The sequence below is a fragment of the Bubalus kerabau genome, chromosome 21 (assembly GCF_029407905.1).
Source record: "Bubalus kerabau isolate K-KA32 ecotype Philippines breed swamp buffalo chromosome 21, PCC_UOA_SB_1v2, whole genome shotgun sequence".
In the NCBI taxonomy this organism is placed as follows: domain Eukaryota; kingdom Metazoa; phylum Chordata; class Mammalia; order Artiodactyla; family Bovidae; genus Bubalus; species Bubalus kerabau.
The window spans coordinates 34675757-34692500 of record NC_073644.1 but is presented as its reverse complement, the minus strand read 5'-3'; the positions used below and the strand labels follow the sequence as shown (position 1 = coordinate 34692500).

General features: G+C 39.1%; 1 protein-coding gene across 2 annotated transcripts in view; it reads right to left on the bottom strand.

Moving 5' to 3' along the window:
- The window catches only part of ZNF521 (zinc finger protein 521), a 316517-nt gene that overhangs the window by 126987 nt on the left and 172786 nt on the right, over nucleotides 1-16744 (bottom strand). The gene's annotated exons all lie outside the window — the stretch shown is intronic.

Below are 16744 nucleotides of genomic sequence, written 5' to 3'. Positions count from 1 at the left end.
GGAGAGATTACTATTGCATCGCCTGAAAGTGATGTAGAGACATCAAGAAAGTGTGAGTCTGTCTCATACTGTGCACACTAAGTGGCCCTGTGTTTGGGGGCCTGATGCTCAAGCCTTGATGCCCTCATCTGTATAATGGGAAGAATGACACAATCTCACATCACAGCCTGAAGAAAAAATGATCAAAATCTATTCAAGAGCAGTGCTTAGTGCAGTTAAGGACATAACATGTATGTTTAAGCTTTGTTTCTTGCCCCAAACAAACAGACCCCAGCCCCTCTGAAGTGTATTTCTTCTGATTTACACCTCTGTATGTGATCAATTGTTACTCCTCTACCCACAGGCAGTAGGAATTTTGTTTGAGATTATACCACACAGCACTTCACAAACCAGTTGCTGATGTTGGTAGTGATATGTGTGTGTGTTCCTGTGCATGTGTTTGTGTATGTATGTGTGTGTGTGTGTGTGTTTTAAATTTAGGAAAGTCCTGTTTTGTGCACAGAGCTATCTTGGAATTTTGAGCGTACAAGTTTGTTATTCTGAGGCATTTGATTAAATTTAACCACAGGAAACTCTTCCAAGTCCTAATGAAGCAGCAATTACATCTAAAAAGGGAGCCAAGCCAAAAAACATCCTTTTCCAATATCTCTCTTTCAAACATCAGACTCCAATATAAGCGCCATGGTTTTCATTTCACTTTTATACCATCTCTCTAAGCTGCTGGAAGCATGTTAAACACAAGACAGGGAGTGGTGCACCCGTAGGTCTTTGGTGAAGAGAGCTGGCAGTGATTCTACATACAGATATGTGTGCATGTGTATGCGTGCATTCACACACACACAGGAACTTACACACACAAAGTACACAAATTGCTTTTAAAGAAAGGCCACTAAGAATTAGAAAGCTCTAGTTACTGAGAGAAAATTTGAATTAGAATTCAGAAATCAGCCCTACAATTTAAGAACTTTGCAATGAACAGGCTTTAAATTTTAATTTGGACTGCAAGGAGATCCAACCAGTCCATTCTGAAGGAGATCAGCCCTGGGATTTCTTTGGAAGGAATGATGCTAAAGCTGTAACTCCAGTGCTTTGACCACCTCATGCGAAGAGTTGACTCATTGGAAAAGACTCTGATGCTGGGAGGGATTGGGGGCAGGAGGAGAAGGGGATGACAGAGGATGAGATGGCTGGATGGCATCACTGACTCGATGGACGTGAGTCTGAGTGAACTCTGGGAGTTGGTGATGGACAGGGAGGCCTGGTGTGCTGCGATTCATGGGGTCACACAGAGTCAGACATGACTGAGCGACTGATCTGATCTGATCTGAACATAACATGGGATAGTTCAAGACACAGATTAGGTGAAACAGACCTTTAAAGAATGTTAAAATTACCTTTTTTTCTAAGAGATAACAAGCTATTTTTGCCTCTAAACAAACGGATTCAACTTGGAAGATGGTCATTTTTTCATAAAAGACACACAATTTTACTGTGGTGTTACTAAGTTAAATTAAAGCTGTTCCGATAACTGAAGAAGTTACAGCTAACTGAAAGAGCCTGGCCAGGGAATGCAACCTCATGCTATTGCCAGGTTTCCAACACCCCATTTATCCCATGTGATAGTGCACTTCAGCATAATAATGCGAGGATCCTAGGATGCAGCAGACACAGAAATAATGTCAAAAGCAATTCTTCACATTTGGATCAGACCACATCAAGTGCAAAGAGTGAACTTAAACATGAAAATGCAATTTGCTCCTTCTAAAGTATACATTTTTATCTCTTGCAAAAAAAAAAAAAAACACACCACATTCATTTCCAACGCCTCGAGGTAAAGAGAATGGCATCTATCACAAGTGCAGAGAATGTCTAAAGGATTTAGAAGCAATCTTTTCATAATGCTTCTTTGGGTGAGGAAGTAGAGTTATGAGTCGCTCAAAATTCATAAAGATTATTAAGTTTACATCCTCACGGAAGATCGGCCACCATTGCATCTCTCAGCTAGACTGACAGCCTCCCTGCCCAACTCTACTGAGAATAAGTCTCTGGTTCAGGACATTCATTCATTTTGTGGCATTAGGGCTCCGGTGTATAAGATGAAGATTCTGTCCCATTCAAAAATCAAACAAACAAAAACAAGAAACAACAAATGGGCTCCAGGGGAACAAGGATACAATATCATCACTGAAGTCAGGTACTCATTCTACCAGTAACCCTTCATGGAAGTAATTTTTAACAAGGAAGTTTTTATTTCAGCAAGTTTACTCTAGATTATCAACTCGTGTGTTTGTGCCTGCTGGGCTATTTGAATGATTAGCTGGTCCCTCAGTGCCCTCAGCTATGACCGACTGGGCACCCACGGCCATGACCCCTCATGGTAAGGAAGCTTCCTAAACAACAGTAAGCTTGCCTGGCTTGATGAATTCCAACCTCACAGCTCATCTAAACTGAGCCTATGGGCTTCACGGTTTTCTCTCTCACTCTCCGCATGGGTCTACGGAAAGTTATGAAACGTATTTTTCTAGTCCTCCCAGGAGCAAGGCCAGGTTTACAATTTGACCTCAGAAACACAGCAGTCCTGCAAAACCAGACAGCACTGAGTATTAGTGCTCTCTGCCTGGCCCAGCACAAACCATACCATGCGGCCCTGAGCAGTGTCGCTTGTGGGAAATGACAAGCAATGGATCAGTGGGAGAAAAAGAATGGGATTTAATCATATAAAAATATCCCAGGCACACAGCTCCTTTTCAGCAAGCTGCCCACCTCAGCTGAGGGTCCAGTGTGCTTATGAAATGAACCACTTGTCATTTAAAAGGGAGCCACGGAGCCAGATCTTTTGATCAGATTAAGTTACAGGATTCTCCACACACCCAGAGATGCTCCTTCTTGGCATGTCAGTATGCATACCCTCAAAATGATTTTAAAGGCATATACAGAAAGATCTAGGTATGTATCAGATAGATGTCTTAGATGGGTGAGACACGATCCTGGGAACAGGGCAGGCTCATGTGAAAGACTGTCTCAGACTAATTAAGGACACTGCTGCTGAGAACGGAAGGCTGACCCTACAGTCTTATTTACACAATTTCCAGCCAGAGGGCTGTGAAGTGGAGCCCCAGTGGGGGCATTCTATTTGAAACCCAAGGGCACCTGCATTAAGGAAACTGGTGGAAATGAATCCCTTTGCTCAACGACAGAAGATAAGACACCAATACTTCAGTTCTGTTGGTGTGGAATCTGTGTGCTCACCCCCTTGAATTCAACATAACAAGACATGGTTATCTCTTTATTTTATTATTATTAATTGCACTTCCATATGCATTCGTTTAGAAGCAGGACATTTTGTGGCAAGAATGATCAGGCTCTTTAGACAGAAGGCAGTGATTCAAAAACTGCAAAACTTCAGCTTTCAAAAATAGCCTAAGTGACCTCTTGCAGTAGTCTGACCACTCTGCAGCAAGCCGGAGGCAACCCCTGTGAAGAGCGAATTCTGGCAAAGTTCTCTCTTCACAGATGATGCACAGCTTAAGCTATAATGAGTTTTTGGGTTACAAATGCTGAACGCATTAATATTCCTTGATGATAATTATCACAGGATAAGCACCTTTCCCAATGTGAGTAGCATAAAGCAACTGAAGCAGCATTTTTACCACATTTGAAACAAGCTGGAAAATGGGATTTTCTAGTCTTGTAACCTGGGGTCAACATACATCAAGCACTGCATATTAAACACACCTATATATGAACCCTGCATCGCTTTCCTTCCCTTCTGCTCCATGTATACCTAAAGCTGCCTCCTTTATCCATCCTTCATTATGAAATTCTTGCTACAAACGTACATGTGATATACATAATTCGACAAAGAAATGTATTTCCCCCAATTGCATGAATCCTAGGTTTCTTCTTAGGAGAATACAAATAGCAAATAAGATCAGTAAGCCATGCTTTACAGATGACATGAGTCTCTGTGCAGTTTGAATGAATACTGCGGCCACTGGCTGCATATAAAACAGGGTGAAAATCAGAATTGAGCAAACAGGCTCCTAGAAGAACCAGATGTGTTACACACAAGACAAACAACCAGTCTTTACCTTTATACTTTGAAAACTAATAGTACTCTTAAGTGCTGAAAGGTTTACATGTAAATTCTAAGTCACTAACATGACGACAGTCATGATGTCAGCAGCGTGTTTACTGGCAATATGTTCACTAAGGATCTTGGAAACCAATTTCCATTCCAGATTAAAAGAGCAATTATTGTTATTTGGATAATAACCATCAAATAGTATAAGGAAAAATTGAAAAAGATGACCCATTATGCATTTTATCAGTGTTGTACAACAGTATCTGTCTAATGTTTGGTATTTGCCATAGCATACCCATAACAGATGCTATGAGACTTCACTTACTATATACCCCAATCTGACTTGATAATATATTCTGAACAAACTATAAATTGGTTTGCCTCATCTCTTTTTCTTTCTCTCCCTCTATACAGTGAAAAAGAAAAAATGTCTACTATAAAGCTTGACTGAGATAATAGGAATGGCTCAAAATCATTACAATATAAGAGCCTCCTTTTTCAAAAACATGTTATAATATCATTTTAAGACTCTATGTAAATAATCCCAACAGCACTTTGATTTAACAGTGACAAAATGAAAGCCAGGTCGAACCCTTAATCCAAAGAATGTGAACTGATTTAGGTATATTTATAGGTGTGAATCTCTTGAACTCATTTTTACCGTGTTACCCACACTTCATTTAGATAATATGCCACGCTACAACTGCCTCAAGTTCTGTAACATCATTTTTACTTATGTGCTGCAAAAATGTCTTCAAATCCCATTTGAATAGATGGCAGGGTTATGAGGGAACCTTTACTAAATATTTAACAGCACTATTGGCTTATTAAATACTATAATGTGAGAGCCATGAAAGCATGATATACAGTGCTTGCCTTTTTTCTAAAACTTAATGCTTCTGCTCATTTTGAACACTCTGCAAGCCCATTCATCAGCAGAACTGATGCATTTTAAAAAGTCCTCATTTACTAGCAGATAAATGTGGTTAGAGAGCCTTTTTAGAGGAGAAATGACTGGAAACCTATTTGGTTTTACTGTACAAAATTTGCTCTGCTCTGGCCTAGCAGAAAAGAAACCTTACAAAACATTTAAAAGCCTATTTTGAAAGAGCATGCAAAGCAACACAGTTGAAAATAAAAGAAAGTAGGGGGTATTTTCAATTCACAGGAATATACATACACCAAAAAAAGGCAATAGATTTACAAACAGCTGATCAAATACATATATTCATCTAGTCTGGAAACAGTATTTCAAATGCACATCATATAATGAGATTGTCCACTGAAACGTTGCTTTTGACTATGACATTGTTGGCAGGTAATTTCATTTGCAACTATTCATAATTGCATTAAAAAACAGGTTAATACAATTTTTGCCTTTAGCTTTTTAAGATATTTTAAACTAAAACTATGCTTTTTTTAAAAAAAAAAGAGTTGATCAGAAATTTTATAGCCTGTTGCAGTGGGTAGAAAGTAAGAATTCTCTCTGAAAAGATAGTTCTATTCACATACAGATACGCTATAGCCTAAAGAACACCCATTGCCACTGGAGTCTGCAGAGTGAGCATTTATCCTGTAAACACTAACAGTGATCGTCTGTCCTCCCCTGTTCTCAGTGGAGAGTCTTGCTTTGGAGAATGTCTTGCGGTGACTTACTAAATTCAGGCTATTTCAATTAGTATTACTGCACATTAAAAATTAATTGCATTACTGAGTGGATTAAGGTTTAAATTTCAATTCTACAGTATGTGCATGAGAAATGACAGCTCAAAATCAATGCCCCTTGGCCCGCAATCGGAAGGGTGTATACTTGAACAGCGCGGGCCTGGCGTCACTGGCTGAGCCATTTTAAAAGACTTGATAGTTCAATTGAAGGTGTGTCAGCTCTAATTCTACATTTTAGTTTGAATGCTGCACAGCAGCCCTGCCTTATAAAAAGAAAAACAACAAGAGTTGCCCTAACCAGTTGGAAAAACAAATGGACACAGGTACTAAAATTATGACAGCAGAGGGGTTAAACTGTCACCCCAAATTTACAAAGAATAACTCTCAAGCTAAAACCTTGTTCATAGCTCTGTTTAATAAGAACACGGGATCTTTGACTTAAATCCACACTATTTTCTATCAGTTACTGAGCGACAGTGGTTGGTCAGGGTCAGGAAATAGGCTATTTTGTAAAGTATGTGCGTGCTCACTCAGTCATGTCCGACTCTTTTGCAACCCCATGTACTGCAGCCCTCCGGGCTCCTTTCTCCATGGGATTTTCCAGGCAAGAATACTGGAGTAGGTTGCCATTTCCCTCTCCAGGGGATCTTCCCGACCCAGGGATCGAACCTGTGTCTCCAGCACTGGCAGGCAGATTCTTTACCACTAAGCCACCTGGGAAGCCCCTATTTTGTAAAGAGATAATACTAATATGTACAATACTCATAATAACTTTATTCTGTGTTTTAAGGAAGCTCAAGAAGATACAGAAAATACCAATCTTTCCCTAAACAGTGATCCTGCATAAGCTCCCTTGGTAAATTATTAAATCTTTCTGGGGGAAGGGTCAAATGAATTGATCATCCTGAGGGTAAATTTATAACATCTAGATGAGACGTATGAAAAGAAATGGGTCACTTTTATTCACAGTAAATGTGTCTCCTAAGAAGATGAAGATGAGGAACATTATGAGCAGGGTCAATAGGGTAAAGCGGCATCAATAAGGTCCCTCCAAGCCACCCAGGGTACCTGGGGTTGGAACTGAACGGTGATCGGTATGGGCTGAGAGAAAAAACAAGCTGCCTGCAGTGTTCCTTAAGATCTCCTCTGTGTTGCACCAGTGGCCAAGAGCAAGTTCACCGGCAAGAGAGTAAAGGAGATGGGAAGTAATAATAACAATAAAAAGAATAATCAGGTGCAAATGGACCCTAAGGTGTAGTAGTGATCCCCGTGCAACAATCACCCTTCACTGCAATTTACTGATGTGGCTTCATTACAATACAGCATATAAAGGGGCGACGTACCATGTGGACTCTTTGAAAGCTGTGTGGTTTGAAGTAGCACACGCCACCCTAGCAGGCGCTGCTCGGGGAGCTAGGTCAGATTGGGCAAAAGTGAAATTCCCTGCAAAAAAAATTAAATAGAGATGCAACATGTGTACAGCATGGTGATATATGGGGGGAGGGTGGGGTAAGAGGATAAAAGGTTAGCAGGGAAAGGTGTTTCCTTTGTGAACTATTAAAGGCATTTCAAATTAATCTGAATTAAAACATCCTTTGAAGAGGTAACAACTTGTGGCTCTGTTAAAAGGAAAAGATAAAGGATGTGATGTTTCCTGTTTGGGAAAGAGAAACCAGCCCTCTGTTTCCTATTCTGATTCTCCATGAAATGAACTTAAACTGTGCTCTTAGATGAACTTCAGCACTGTGCGTTCAGGTTACTATTATTTAAAAGGAGAACATGACTGGCTTTTCTCATTCTGGCCTGCTTCAGCTGAAGGTCTTAGTTTTCAGCCAGTGCTCAGAAGATGCTGAAGCAATGTGTTTAGGGGAAAAAAAATAGATTCTTTCCTCACCAAGGATCATTGAGTATGTCATTGGTTAATTCTTGTTCTATGCTCCTCATTAGCATGACTCTCAAGTTTCTGGTTATCATATCCGAAATATTAAGACATAATAACTACGAAGGTGCAGATAATTGGATATTAACCAGAACATACTTGACTGGGCAGGAGGTAGGGCCCTGCTTAAACTAATCCTGAAATATATTAATCACCAATTAATGAAAGGGTTTCGAATTCATTTTCTATTACAGAACACCTCCGAGTATCTAAGCTTTTTCTAACAAAATGACTTGGAATAACAAGGTAGAAATAAGGAATACGGCCATCTGATGGTAGCTTGAATTAATTCTTCACAGCCTGTTGACAGGTAATCATGAAAACTACAGTTCAAGCCTTGATTACAGTTATGAAGCCTGATGGGAAGAAGTGGGGACAATTTCCAGTGTTCAGTGGCTTTGGTTTCAATTCCAAATTTATTCCTTTCAATGGCAGAGCCATGGCTAAATATTTCAGCAGAGAGCTGTCATAATATTGTCTGAGTCTTTCAGCCTAGGCAGACCTTGAGCCCTCCAAGCTCACAACAGATGTACTCTTAAAATAAAACCAATTAATGGGAGCCTGAGAGGTCTAGCAAAGGCATGCTTTGTACATAGTAAACAGGAAGTAGTAAGAAGGTGATGAATATATTGCAGGATTAAAAACCTTGACTAAGCAGTGATTGAAAAGTCACCACCACGTAGATGGAAATAAAGTAATGCTGAGAAAAGCAAATAGAAAAAAAAGAAGAAGAAGAAGAAGAAGAAAGAAAACAGGAGGAGAACCATAGAGAGAAGGGAAGTCAGTGGTTATAAAACCCCCTACTAAGCTTCCCAGAAAATCTTCTGCACCTATTTCACTGAGTTAGAGAAATGGCTACCAAAACGCCATTCATCTTTAAAAAATCTTCTCAGGACATTATTCTCACAAACAGATTCTCATATCTTTTCCTATGTAAAACTGTGGCTCCCAGATTCTCTGAAAAAAAGACTTACACATTTTTACATCAGAGAAAATAAGGTGTTTGGCTGAATGCAACATAAGTCAGGAACTGAAATAATGCCATCTCTCCATTTTCCCTGCCTTGAGTCACTTGATGTGATGAACCTCGTAAGGAAACTGTTATCTCAGAGTTTTCTTTTTACTTCTGTTGTGGGTTGAATTTAATTTTAATAGTTGTTAAATAAGCACTCACGGCGGATGAACTAAGATACACAGGCAAGTGGGCCCTTTTATCAACAATTTTGCCATAGAAATACACAAACATTTCAATGGCTCTTCATTAGCAAACAAATCAACAAGTGATATTTTAATGCCTGACTTTATTCCATCTCTGTGGGGACTGTAGTTGAGAGTGTGATGTACAGTACAGAGAAAAGAATCATCAGCCACAGCGTCCCAGGGCTCTCTCCATTGAGGACTTCGCAGCCTCCGCTTAAAGAGTGCATTTAATTGACTGATAGACAGTAGCTTCTTTGTTCACAGAAGACAGCGAAGTAATGGCAGCTTGAAAATCGTACCATCTACAGGGTCTCCTGAGACTAGTAACAGGGGGATATGTGTCAGGAATAAATAAATAATCTAATTATTAAGCCACTTCCTGTCAAGTTAACTCCAATTTGTTGGCTTTTGAAGGCAACAAAACGAGGCATTTTTCCTCATTATGCTTCTCTTTTTATACCAGTGGTAATCACAGGCGGATTAAAGGGTGCCTGATTGCTTTTCTTTTTTTTTTTTTGTCAAGGAACTGAGAAGCAGCCAACAGTACAGAAAAACAGAGTTGGGGTTAGAAGAAATTTCATGCTTGTCTCCTTTCCAGCTCCCTAACAGCCCACACGGCTGCCCCATACAGAGCTGCCAGCTGTACAGCAAATGTGTACCCTCCAACTGAGGCCTACCGGGCCACAGGCGCCATTCTGAGAGCTGTGAGATACCTTGCAATCTTGGCAGGTAGCTGCTGCTGTCATAGGCATAATTCTAAAGGTGACCTAGGAAGCTCATCAGCTCACCAAATGCAACAATATGAGCCACTCAAGTTCAACACCCACTCTCCACATTCCTTTGTTTACTTGCTAGGAATGGCCCCGCGACCAGGAAATCACCTATGGAAATAGGTCATCAGCCACCTTTTCTCTTTATGCGTCTGAACCGATCCTGCGGAATTAGGTCACAATGCCTATGCATATCTGGGCCTGTGTGTGTGTGAGTGAGTGTGTGGATGTAGGATCCCTCTATTTATCTTTGGTGGATGACTGTACCCGCCCTCCATTCAGAAATGTTTTGCAAACTTCATGCAGAAGCAGACAATCACCCCTATTTGATAATCAACATATCTAATGGTGAGTGGATGGGTATGCCCTGTGGCATATTCTCCAGCAAGTCAAAGTGTGTTAGTCACTCAGTCGTGTCTGACTCTTTGTGACCCCATGGACTGTAGCCCACCAGGCTCCTCTGTCCATGGGATTTCCCAGGCAAGAATACTGGAGTGGGTTGCCATTCCCTTCTCCAGGGGATCTTCCCGACCCAGGGATCGAACCTGGGACTTCTGTATCGCCCGCAGATTCTTTACCACCTGAGCCTCCAGGGAAGTCAAAGGAGAGGACAAAACCAGAGCCAGGAGCCCCACCAGCATGTCTCAGTCACACAGAACTTTCCATCTGGCACAGACCCTGCCCGGTGTCTCTGTACAGAGCCTAGGAAGGCAGGCTGGCATCTCCATAATTTTGCTTGGGAACAACATTCTTATGAGGTCTCTTTTAGGACCATGTGTTCTAAAAAGGAACAAGAAACTGCATCTTCCATCTGTCAGTGGGCTCAGTGAAAACCCCCAGCCTCGGGGAAAATGAACATGATGAGAAACGTCTGAGAAGCTTTCTGGTAAGTTAAAACTCCACTAACCACCAGTATTTTTCACTCTTGTAAATTAAAGCTGCTAGACGCAGGCTAAAACACAAAACAAGGGTTAACGTTCTGATGTGTCTTTTAATAGCTTAACACTGACATAAGGGAGAGGCCTCAAAGATTTCTTGAAAAGTGGCTTCAGAAATAAGAATCCAAAGAATCAAGATGAGCTCTTGAAAACTGGATTTTATTCAAAAAAAAATTTTTTTTAAGGTCTTTTTGATTTTATATTAAACTGTCTTTGTTTTTAGGAAGGCTGACGGTATGAGAAGCTTGGTCATTTCCTGTGTCCCCACTTTGCACTTGTTCAACGGTGTAGCCGCGTTCTATTTATGCCTGTGTATGTCCTTTCTGAATATATCTTGAATTTTTGTTAAATTGCGCAGATAATTAAACCCTCTTCATATTTACAGTCTGCTTCATTGGTACCATGAATTCTGTTTTCAGTTACTGTCTGCGGATTCCCTCTCTGAACGATTTCATACGAAGCAATAACACTTCATTTTACATAAGTTTTATCTGATGTCCCCATACAGAGCTGCCAGCTGTACGGCAAATGTGCGGTTCTCAAACTGAGGCCTGCCGGGCCACAGGCGCCGTGTGGAGAGCTGCGAGGCACCTTGCTGTCACTGGCAAGCTTTCTTTGCCATCGCTGTGACCATCACTCCACACTGCACACAACTTAAAATCATCTGATTATTAGAATTTGTGGCCCACACTCCATTTTATCCTTTATTTAAATCTATCCCCAGATCACACATTTGTTTAAATGTTTTGGCTGGTTTACAAATCATGCCGCCATCTGCACAGTAGGTGTGACACCATTTTTTTAGACAAAAGTTACGTGGCAAACAAAGATACAGTCATTTGAAATGCTTTGGTGTTTGTTATTCTGCCGGGCTCACTTGGACCAACTCGAAGAAATAAATAGAATTATCTGTGTAAATCGATGAACATCTATGAAAAACAACACCCAGCAGAATGCCGAGCTTGCTCCATTACCTACGTTAATATCATGACAGCTGAGGAGAGATGACCTGGCCCACTTCTCATCTCTCCTGTACAGATGGCTATTAAAGAGAAAGTATCCCTTTTGTATGGTCCATGTAGAAACCCTTTATGGGCTTTTCAAATAAGCCAGCATTGCCCACATGAGGGTAGCTTTCTGTTAGCATTAAACTGCCCAGATTTCATCTTTTTTAATCCAGCTCTTGATGAAATTAGCCAGTATTTCAACATATTTAACACCAAATGCTTATTTCTTAATTCCCTGAGTTTTGTAAGCAATCAACTGAAGATGACTTAAAAAAATTCAATAGTCTTCTCATTTAGAACTCATGTAAACTCCAGAGAACTTATGGACTTTGAGCTGCTTAGGATAGTGCAGGTAGACACACACATAAACACCGACCCATATACGCATTGTTGTAGATCCACCATAATCATGTTTTTTAAAAAGCAGCCAATGAGAGCTGAGCATTTAAAGAGCAACATGGCTCTTTATCTTCCTATGCAGAGATACATATCTGGATATTTCCCCTTCAGACACATAAAATCCCAAACCACTACAAACCTCAAAATATTGGTTTTAGTCTATTCTAAAGCAAGAGCACTCAAGCTGGAATGTTTCAGAAGTGATGTTGAATATCACAAAACTAATGAAGATTAGTCACATAGCATACCATCTACTAAAGAAACAGAAGGAAAAGGATGCCATTTGTGACCTTGGGCATCAAGCAAATTTCAGAATATATGAATGTCACTTGCCACAAGCACAGACAGAAATCTCAGCACACTGTACATGCATTTTTTCTGCCTTAACATCAGTGATTTATATCACATGGAACAAAATACATAGGGTGGGTATTGTCCTGCGTGCACTACAGAAAGCTTGAATCCTTTCCTTGATATTTAAAAATTGTAACTATTCATAAAGCATGGAGTATTAGAGATCTGAATAAAAATAGTAAATATCTATGCATCCATGTTTTTATATTAGCTGTCGTTTATAGTCCCTAATTCTAGTTTTGCTCCACTAAGAGATAAATACATTTACTGCTTCCAATGCACTAAGTGTCACCCTGATCCATCTGGGACACATCTGTTACTGACTATTTGTTGATTTCCCCCCTTTTTTTTCCCACAAGAGTATTCTCTGCCACCTTAGCTACAATTTTTCTATTCCAGCTGGTCTTTCTGATCATACAAAAAATAAACTTAAGTAATCATTTCTATGCCAATTTTAAACAATTCTTAGGTAAATGGTTTATGCTCATTCCCTTCATATTCTTCATCCAAAAACTTTGAAAGCAAGAGCTGGAAATGGCTATGCTATACCCTGGCCACTTGTCCTCCAAAGGCTATGACCGTAGCAATCAATTCCAAGGATAATGGTATTTCTCCCCTTTGATCATTTCTTTGTCAAGCTGACTGGCCTTCGATGGTGAGCTTACTGCTGGTTGTCTACCACCAGCCGCTCGCAATTTGCTCACTCTGTTTCATGAGACAGTTGTTTGTGGCTGTTTGGAACACATTGGTCTCTTTGGGGATTTATGCGCTAGTTCCAATGCCAACCTCCGTAGTGATAGAAATTTCTTTCGAACTAAAATAGATAATTAGAGGCTGGTAATTATTGGTCAAGAATTATCAGAGTGAAAAAAATTAAGCTTCTCATAAATAGTTCTTGGCAATGTCATCTCTTTATATTATCGCATGCCTAACAGCCCTTTATTCAGAGCACTTACAAATTTACTCTACTGCTGTTGAGCCTCATAATTTTATATGAGGCAGTCCCTTTGCTGGGTGAAACACATTTACATTCTCTGGTCTCATCACTATCTGTGCTAATCCATACGAAATAATAATAATAATAATAGAAATATCAAAGGGGAGAAAGCAATAAATATTTATTGTGCTGATAGAAGGAGACGAGTGAATAATGAATTAAAGGACACAGTGCACAACGGCTTCCTTCTGCATTCTCAGGTCAAAAGCCAGAGTAAACTATGGGAAAGAAACAAAGGAAGACAAGAAAAAATTTTCATCTGTGCAGACTTTAAAAGAGGGAAATCTTTACCCCAGGAAAGCTGTTAACGTGTTTTGTAGCTCTTGGTGGGGGGGTGGTGGGGGTGGTGGTGTATGTGTGTGTGTTTAAAGAAGAGAAACCTCTAAATAGTCACTGGTCTGATTTCCTACTGAAACTGTGTCAAAATGCGATCGAGAGTGAGATTTTCTTTTTTCCTTAATAGACATAAGTCAAATCCCAAATGCATGTTTATTGAGTAATTATTCCTGCAACTCAAAGCACGTGTCCACACCTCACCGCAAAACGGACTCCGGCACAGCATCTCCAGGGTATACCTGGTAGAAACACTGGTGGGTTTCCTTTCACAAACGTCCCTGGCCAATAGTCTGAGACCAGCACATCCAGAAAGAAGCGTGGAGGTTCCCTGACATTGAAACTGCATTAAAACATGTGTGCTACGTAGAAGCAAATGCAAATGACTTGGTCAAAGAAGGACTTTAAAGTCACACCTCATTGGGTCATCTGCACACCCTGTTTTCCATCAGGTGACATAATTTCTCCTCCAGACTGATGGAAATGGAAAACAAAATCTGTAAAAACACTATAGGCCCTCTTAACAAAAAGAGTAAGAGGCTTTTCAGAGAGCCTCTAATCCCTCTTCCTTGCTAAATATCCAGTTGAGATTATTTTTTGATTAGACAAAAAAAGATATACAGATACACAACCTAAAAATACCTACCCTCAATGGAGGTATTTTAGCCAACAGAATCATGCTGCCTGCCTCATTTGAAAAACTAAGCATCACACTGGGATTTTAAAAAGGGATATCTTAGCCTTTGTGACATCCTCCCGGTACACATTCTCTCTCTCTAGATACTAACAATGCAGAGGGGAAGAAATGTAAGGATTTGGATACATGGTCAACAGATATAACAATTAAATGGCTTCTATTCTTTTGTTTAGGTCTCAAGTGTAAGAGAATTACATATTTTATTATTAAAAAATAGCGTGAATATTAACTACCTAGGCCCTCTGTGAAAAGGAATCGAATTTTCTTCTCTGATGGAAGGTGAATTGTTAAACGTTCAGATCCCAAGAGGAGGTGAGTGTCATATTAATCCACCATAAGGTAGAGGCGGGGAAGCTTTGGGAAAGCATTAATGATGCAAGGAATATTAAGGGAAATACCAAATGAAAGGTATAAAGCAATTTTTAAAAAGGACCAGGCCAAACCAATGAACATTTTGGACAAATGATACTAAAATAAAAAGTTCTTCTCATGCTCAGCATTCCATTCAGATTCTACTTGGCAAAAGAACATTAATAATGTGTTGAAAATATATTCCATTTGTTCAGCTGGGCCCTGGGATAAATAATAAATCCAGAACCAAAAACAAGTTTACAAAGAATAAAACTAATCAGAAGCACAATGTTTCACTAAATTTTCCATAAGCTGCAAAGTTCCAAGAAATATTTTCACTAACACCCTTGTAAAACTGTGGCCTAATGCAGAATCATGACTGACTGCCACCAGTAAGCTCTACTCAAGAAATAAAGGGATGGAAAATATTAACACTCATATTTGGAGAGAAGAATTCATTTTTTCTAACCCATGTGTTTCCCCCCATGCCAGTCCATTTTGAAAGTTTACATAGAGTATTTTTTGGAATCCAAAATAGAAAGGAAAACATTAGAAACATTTCAGTCTCTCTTACATGTTCTCATTATCTTCTGAACACTCAGTAAAACTGTCAGTGTTATTCTGGCACTTTTAAGAGTATTTCCATTTAATGTGGAAGAAAATTACTAATAATATTAGTACTTATATCTGGAAAATATAGATAAAAAGTAACCAATATTTTAGCCATTAGGTATAAGCTGCATATTGTATAATTAAACGCTTAGTCTTTTGTAAACTGTAATCCTGCTAAAGACCATCATTTGAAAACTATAAAGCAAATCCTACTGAAAACCTATTAATAAAGTTTCCAACATACTTTTGACTTCATCTTCATTAATAGCTACAAAGTCATTAGAAATTTTGTTATTTTTGGAGCAATCTTTCTACTGTACCCTCTTAGAATGCAGCTGATTAGGTGTGTGATAAAACTTGTTTACCCCTGAAAAGGAGTTCAGAGTCTAAAATGCTGAATTTTCTTTCCTTTCTTAGAGTTTGATAGACAGAGAGCATGAGGTTGATCAGACTTTTGAAATACCATATCACAATAATTTATGATATTATAAAATACCATGAAAGCAGTATGAAATAAAAAAAAAACTCACATCATGTAAAAACACAAATGAGTGACAAAAATAGTATAAAGTAATAGCAATTGTCATTTTACTAGTAGAAAAAGATCTGCTTGATAAAGTTTAATTGACTGGTAAAATTCTTAGTGTTATTACTAAGTGCTTATCAAATTAAAACATAGGAGGTAACCCCAGAGGAATTAAGGGATAATGGGACAATAAGAGTAAGTGAAAAAATTATCCTTTTAGCTCTAGCCCATGTAAAAAATGCAAAATCCCTGAAAACACAGGCTTAGAGTAACCTTAGAGATCTTTACCCGAACTGCTTTTATAAAAATCTGCATAAAATTTGGTGGGGAATAAAAAATGATGACTGAATTCTTTACATGATCTTTATGATCATGATTATTTCCAGGCTGTTGAAACCATACATATAAAATTATTTTATGGCAATTTAAATTATTTATGTTTCCCTATCACAAAAACTCACCACTTTAGATTTGGATACAAAGATGCTTAAGCAACACACAGCAGTGCCATTACCATAATAACTTCTGAAATTAAAACCTGTCTAAAACTCTATGGAAAGCTAACATCCAGTTCATTAACCATTCCTGTTAGTTTTCAATAATGCAAAAATGATTAGAAGTTTAATTTGTTAATCACCTGTGTTTTGACTGGCAGTAGATATATAATCCTCTGCAGAAGTCTAAACTAGCCCTTGCAGAAAATAAAATGTGCTAATGCCTTATCAGGCCTAATAATAGTAATAAAAAAATCAATCATGCCTAGGTAAATGATTGATGGCTGAACAATTAATTCATCTTTAACTCTGTTTAATTATATAGGCATTGATGTACACATGGAAGAGGAAAATCTATCTGTAAGAAGCTTTGGAGTG